The sequence below is a fragment of the Oncorhynchus gorbuscha genome, unplaced genomic scaffold (genome assembly GCF_021184085.1).
Source record: "Oncorhynchus gorbuscha isolate QuinsamMale2020 ecotype Even-year unplaced genomic scaffold, OgorEven_v1.0 Un_scaffold_619, whole genome shotgun sequence".
NCBI classification, from domain to species: domain Eukaryota; kingdom Metazoa; phylum Chordata; class Actinopteri; order Salmoniformes; family Salmonidae; genus Oncorhynchus; species Oncorhynchus gorbuscha.
This window is the reverse complement of record NW_025745739.1, coordinates 17,501-25,156: the sequence shown is the minus strand read 5'-3', so window position 1 is coordinate 25,156 and position 7,656 is coordinate 17,501.

Sequence of the window (7,656 nt, the reverse complement as noted above, 5' to 3'; positions counted from 1 at the left end):
TGGGAACACACTGGTTCTGATATTACCATGTTATCCGGCAGAACCCAACTGCACTGTGGGAACACACTGGTTCTGATATTACCATGTTATCCGGCAGAACCAAACTGTACTGTGGGATCACACTGGTTCTGATATGTTCTGTTCACAATGGACTGGTTGGCTCAAGTCCAGCAACCACATTCTCCAGGGAAAATAATCTGATTCATTTCACATCTAAAGCATTTTTGTTATTGTTCTCCCACAACCAAACTGCTGTGTCAAAATGGATACCTGGAGAGGACGTCAAAATGGATACCTGGAGAGGACGTTCAAAATGGATACCTGGAGAGGATGTCAAAATGGATACCTGGAGAGGACGTCAAAATGGATACCTGGAGAGGATGTCAAAATGGATACCTGGAACCCAGGCACGTCAAAATGGATAAACTGTACTGGATACCTGGATCCTGAGGGCGTCAAAATGGATACCTGGAGAGGACGGTTCAAAATGGATACCTGGAGAGGACGTCAAAATGGATACCTGGAGAGGACGTCAAAATGGATACCTGGAGAGGACGTCAAAATGGATACCTGGAGAGGACGTCAAAATGGATACCTGGAGAGGACGTCAAAATGGATACCTGGAGAGGATCGTCACTGGATACCTGGAGAGGACGTCAAAATGGATACCTGGAGAGGACGTCAAAATGGATACCTGGAGAGGACGTCAAAATGGATACCTGGAGAGGATTTTTGTCAAAATGGATACCTGGAGAGGACGTCAAAATGGATACCTGGAGAGGACGTCAAAATGGATACCTGGAGAGGACGTCAAAATGGATACCTGGAGAGGATGTCAAAATGGATACCTGGAGAGGACGTCAAAATGGATACCTGGAGAGGACGTCAAAATGGATACCTGGAGAGGACGTCAAAATGGATACCTGGAGAGGACGTCAAAATGGATACCTGGAGAGGACGTCAAAATGGATACCTGGAGAGGACGTCAAAATGGATACCTGGAGAGGACGTCAAAATGGATACCTGGAGAGGACGTCAAAATGGATACCTGGAGAGGGCGTCAAAATGGATACCTGGAGAGGACGTCAAAATGGATACCTGGAGAGGACGTCAAAATGGATACCTGGAGAGGGCGTCAAAATGGATACCTGGAGAGGACGTCAAAATGGATACCTGGAGAGGACGTCAAAATGGATACCTGGAGAGGACGTCAAAATGGATACCTGGAGAGGACGTCAAAATGGATACCTGGAGAGGACGTCAAAATGGATACCTGGAGAGGGCGTCAAAATGGATACCTGGAGAGGACGTCAAAATGGATACCTGGAGAGGACGTCAAAATGGATACCTGGAGAGGACGTCAAAATGGATACCTGGAGAGGACGTCAAAATGGATACCTGGAGAGGACGTCAAAATGGATACCTGGAGAGGACGTCAAAATGGATACCTGGAGAGGACGTCAAAATGGATACCTGGAGAGGACGTCAAAATGGATACCTGGAGAGGACGTCAAAATGGATACCTGGAGAGGACGTCAAAATGGATATACCTGGAGAGGACGTCAAAATGGATACCTGGAGAGGACGTCAAAATGGATACCTGGAGAGGACGTCAAAATGGATACCTGGAGAGGACGTCAAAATGGATACCTGGAGAGGACGTCAAAATGGATACCTGGAGAGGACGTCGAAATGGATACCTGGAGAGGACGTATCCTCCTTTATCTATGTTTTATTTAACAAGGCAGTTAGGAACTCATTCTTATTTACAATGATGGCCTAGCGGGGGAACAGTGGGTTAACTGCCTTGTTCAGGGGCAGAACGACAGATGTTTTACCTTGTCAGCTCAGGAATTCGATTCAACAACCTTTCAGTTACTGGCCCAACGCTCTAACCACTAGGCTACCTGCCTCTAACCACTAGGCTACCTGCCTCTAACCACTAGGCTACCCTGCCTCTAACCACTAGGCTACCTGCCTCTAACTACTAGACTACCTGCCTCTAACCACTAGGCTACCTGCCTCTAACTACTAGACTACCTGCCGCCCCTACGGAGTAGAGTGTATCCTTGGAATGTCTTAATGTGTAGGGAACTCTCTCCAGCCCGGACGGTAACTAGGGTGCCAGAGAGAAAGAGAGAATGAGAGAGAGAGAACGAGAGAGAGGGAGAGGGAGAGGGAGAGGGAGAGAGAGAGAGAGAGAGAGAGAGAGAGAGAGAGAGAGAGAGAGAGAGAGAGAGAGAGAGAGAGAGAGAGAGAGATGCATTTTGCATAACCCTCCCCAACAATTTGGATGAAAATGCAATGCGATTCAAGCTTGGTTCTTTCTGAGTTCCCTGGGATCTGGTTCCAGCTATTTGGCCCGGTGACGACCAGCATGGCACGAGTCACACCCATCAGCTACTTCATGCCCACTAGAAGGGAGGAAATGGGGCCATTTACAGAGAGAAGGAGGAGGGTCCACTGACTCTAATGCCAACCTCACGGGTGCCATCTTGTGCCATCTTGTGTATCAACCACAACAAGATATTGGTAGAAGATTGTCATAACTTTCCACAATGTACAGTATCTGTTGAAACGTTACATGTAGAAATATACGTTGTCTGTTACGGCATAAAATGTGGACCGTTGGGCCGTCCAACAGAGATTTGGGGGACACTGGAACGTCACTGAAAGATTGTCATCCCTCTGAGGATCAGGGAGGGAACTCTCTCCAGCCCGGACGGTAACCTAATCATCCCTCTGAGGATCAGGGAGGGAACTCTCTCCAGCCCGGACTGTAAACTAATCATCCCTCTGAGGATCAGGGAGGGAACTCTCTCCAGCCCGGACGGTAACCTAATCATCCCTCTGAGGATCAGGGAGGGAACTCTCTCCAGCCCGGACGGTAACCTAATCATCCCTCTGAGGATCAGGGAGGGAACTCTCTCCAGCCCGGACAGTAAACTAATCATCCCTCTGAGGATCAGGGAGGGAACTCTCTCCAGCCCGGACGGTAAACATCATCCCTCTGAGGATCAGGGAGGGAACTCTCTCCAGCCCGGACAGTAAACTAATCATCCCTCTGAGGATCAGGGAGGGAACTCTCTCCAGCCCGGACAGTAAACTAATCATCCCTCTGAGGATCAGGGAGGGAACTCTCTCCAGCCCGGACGGTAAACTAATCATCCCTCTGAGGATCAGGGAGGGAACTCTCTCCAGCCCTAATCATCCCTCTGAGGATCAGGGAGGGAACTCTCTCCAGCCCTAATCATCCCTCTGAGGATCAGGGAGGGAACTCTCTCCAGCCCGGACGGTAAACATCATCCCTCTGAGGATCAGGGAGGGAACTCTCTCCAGCCCGGACGGTAAACATCATCCCTCTGAGGATCAGGGAGGGAACTCTCTCCAGCCCGGACGGTAAACATCATCCCTCTGAGGATCAGGGAGGGAACTCTCTCCAGCCCAGACAGTAAACTAATCATCCCTCTGAGGATCAGGGAGGGAACTCTCTCCAGCCCGGACAGTAAACGAATCATCCCTCTGAGGATCAGGGAGGGAACTCTCTCCAGCCCGGACGGTAAACATCATCCCTCTGAGGATCAGGGAGGGAACTCTCTCCAGCCCGGACGGTAAACATCATCCCTCTGAGGATCAGGGAGGGAACTCTCTCCAGCCCGGACGGTAACCTAATCATCCCTCTGAGGATCAGGGAGGGAACTCTCTCCAGCCCGGACAGTAAACTAATCATCCCTCTGAGGATCAGGGAGGGAACTCTCTCCAGCCCGGACGGTAACCTAATCATCCCTCTGCTCTGAGGATCAGGGAGGGAACTCTCTCCAGCCCGGACGGTAACCTAATCATCCCTCTGAGGATCAGGGAGGGAACTCTCTCCAGCCCTAATCATCCCTCTGAGGATCAGGGAGGGAACTCTCTCCAGCCCGGACGGTAAACTAATCATCCCTTCATCTTGAGTTGGCACTAAAATAGGATGTTATTTTTCCTCTATACTCTTGATTTTCTCCAGCAGACAGACGCTGAATCAAAGTGTTTGATCTCTCCCTTCAATCCCAGTCTGTGTTACAGTGGAGAGAGCTGTGATTACTTCTCTTATAGGACTGTTTTTTTTTAAAGAGCTCAGATCTAAAACTGACAAAACGGGTTTTTGAAAATCCCATGAACACCTTAACCGTGAAGTATTGCTCATTATATCCTGAATGCTGATTGGTTGAAACTGTTGTCTAAGTCTATGATGTTAAAATGCCTATTTACTCTGTTGCATCTGACTCCTGCAATCGACTGTCCCATCAGCCCAGCCAGGCAATTTATGAACTTGATCTCACCTATAGAAACCATCCTGACTGATGTCTTGAGATGTTGCTTCAATATATCCACAGACTTTTCCTGCCTCATGAGCCAATCTATTTTGTGAAGTGCACCATTCCCTCCTGCAGCTAAGCACCCCCACAACATGATTTTTCCACCCCCGTGCTTCACAGTTGGGATGGTGTTCTTCGGCTTGCAAGTCTCCAAACATAAAGATGGTCATTATGGACAAACAGTTCTATTTTCTTTTCATCAGACCAGAGGACATTTCTCCAAAAAGTACAATCTTTGTCCCCATGTGCAAACAGTCAGCAAGATTTTTAATTAATACAGGGGGAAAACTGTCTTCCCTTTGGGGAAATCCTTTCATTGCTGCATTTAAAGTACAGGATAAAAGGAAACAGCAACACACACACACACACACACACACACACACACACACACACACACACACACACACACACACACACACACACACACACACACACACACACACACACACACACACACACACACACACACACACACACACACACACCACACATCTTGAGTCTTTCCCAGCCATCACTGTCATGATGGTGAATTGATGATGCGTCCTGATTGGTGTAGTGTTTCTGCACACTGCAGGAGTTACAACAGGAACCACCGCTGTCAGACACCACATTATCGACCCACCACTCCGCTTCAGAACGCAGGGAGAAATCACATCAACTGGCCAGTCGGTGACGGTGTGTGCACGCGTGCATTAGAGTGCATATCCTGCACACAAGCGAGTGTGTGTGTGTGTGTGTGTGTGTGTGTGTGTGTGTGTGTGTGTGTGTGTGTGTGTGTGTGTGTGTGTGTGTGTGTGTGTGTGTGTGTGTGTGTGTGTGTGTGTGTGTGTGTGTGTGTGTGTGTGTGTGTGTGTGTGTGCTCCTATATTGACCAGAGAACCTGGCCATGTGTGTGTGTGTGTCTGTGGGTGTGTGTTGTGTGTGGGCTCCTATATTGACCAGAGAACCTGGCCATGTGTGTGTGTGTCTGTGTGTGTGTGTTGTGTGTGGGCTCCAATATTGACCAGAGAACCTGGCCATGACAGTAATTCAATGAATCAGTCTACAGAGGAGAAGAGCACAGCTGGTCATTCTCTGTGAGCTAGCTTCCTGTCAACAGAGGAGAGGAGCACGGCTGGTCATTCTCTGTGAGCTAGCTTCCTGTCAACAGAGGAGAGGAGCACAGCTGGTCATTCTCTGTGAGCTAGCTTCCTGTATACAGAGGAGAGGAGCACAGCTGGTCATTCTCTGTGAGCTAGCTTCCTGTTTACAGAGGAGAGGAGAACGGCTGGTCATTCTCTGTGAGCTAGCTTCCTGTATACAGAGGAGAGGAGCACGGCTGGTCATTCTCTGTGAGCTAGCTTCCTGTATACAGAGGAGAGGAGCACAGCTGGTCATTCTCTGTGAGCTAGCTTCCTGTATACAGAGGAGAGGAGCACGGCTGGTCATTCTCTGTGAGCTAGCTTCCTGTATACAGAGGAGAAGAGCACAGCTGGTCATTCTCTGTGAGCTAGCTTCCTGTTTACAGAGGAGAGGAGAACGGCTGGTCATTCTCTGTGAGCTAGCTTCCTGTTTACAGAGGAGAGGAGCACGGCTGGTCATTCTCTGTGAGCTAGCTTCCTGTATACAGAGGAGAGGAGCACGGCTGGTCATTCTCTGTGAGCTAGCTTCCTGTTTACAGAGGAGAGGAGCACGGCTGGTCATTCTCTGTGAGCTATTACCTACATAGTATACCTACTCTATTACCTACATAGTATAGACACTCTATAGTATGGACACTCTATTCCCTACATAGTATAGACACTCTATTCCCTACATACTATAGACACTCTATAGTATAGACACTCTATTCCCTACATAGTATAGACACTCTATAGTATACACTCTATAGTATAGACACTCTATTCCCTACATAGTATAGACACTCTATTACCTACATAGTATAGACTCTCTATTCCCTACATACTATAGACACTCTATAGTATAGACACTCTATTCCCTACATAGTATAGACACTCTATAGTATGGACACTCTATAGTATACACTCTATAGTATAGACACTCTATTCCCTACATAGTATAGACACTCTATTCCCTACATAGTATAGACACCCTATTCCCTACATAGTATAGACACCCTATTCCCTACATAGTATAGACACTCTATAGTATAGACACTATATTACCTACATAGTATAGACACTCTATAGTATAAACACTATATTCCCTGTATAGTATAGACACTCTATAGTATAGACACCCTATTCCCTACACAGTATAGATCCTGGACTTCCTGACAGGTCATCCCCAGGTGGTAAGGGTAGGTAACAACACATCCGCAACGCTGATCCTCAACACAGGGGCCCCTCAGGGGTGCGTGCTCAGTCCCCTCCTGTAGTCCCTGTTCACTCACGGCTATATGGCCAGGCACGACTCCAGCACCATCATTAAGTTTGCCGATGACACAACAGTGGTAGGCCTGATCACCGACAACAACGAGACAGCCTATAGGGAGGAGGTCCGAGACCTGGTTGTGTGGTGCCAGGACAACAACCTCTCCCTCAATGTGATCAAGACCAAGGAGATGATTGTGGACTACAGGAAAAGGAGGACCGAGCACGCCCTCATTCTCATCCACAGGGTTGTAGTAGAGCAGGTTGAGAGCTTCAAGTTCCTTGGAGTCCACATCACCAACAAACTAACATGGTACAAGCACACCAGGACAGTCGTGAAGAGGACACCACAAAACATATTCCCTCTCAGGAGACTAAAACGTTTTGGCATGGGTCCTCAGATCCTCAAAAGGTTCTACAGCTGCACCATCGAGAGCATCCTGACTGGTTGCATCACTGCCTGGTGTGGCAACTGCTCCACCTCCGTCCGCAAGGCACTACAGAGGGTAGTGCGTACGGCCAAGTACATCACTGGGGCCGAGCTTCCTGCCATCCAGGACCTCTATACCAGGCGGTGTCAGAGGAAGGCCCAGTACATCACTGGGGCTGAGCTTCCTGCCATCCAGGACCTCTATACCAGGCGGTGTCAGAGGAAGGCCCAGTACATCACTGGGGCCGAGCTTCCTGCCATCCAGGACCTCTATACCAGGCGGTGTCAGAGGAAGGCCCTAAAAATTGTCAAAGACTCCAGTCATAGACTGTTCTCTCTGCTACCACACGGCAAGCGGAACCGGAGCGCCAAGTCTAGATCCAAGACGCTTCTAAACAGAAAATTGTATTTGATCTCCACGGACCCCTAGGGGGCCGCAGAGCCCAGGTTGACTACCCCTGCTCTAAAGAAGAGGGTCCAGTCAGTGCATACCACT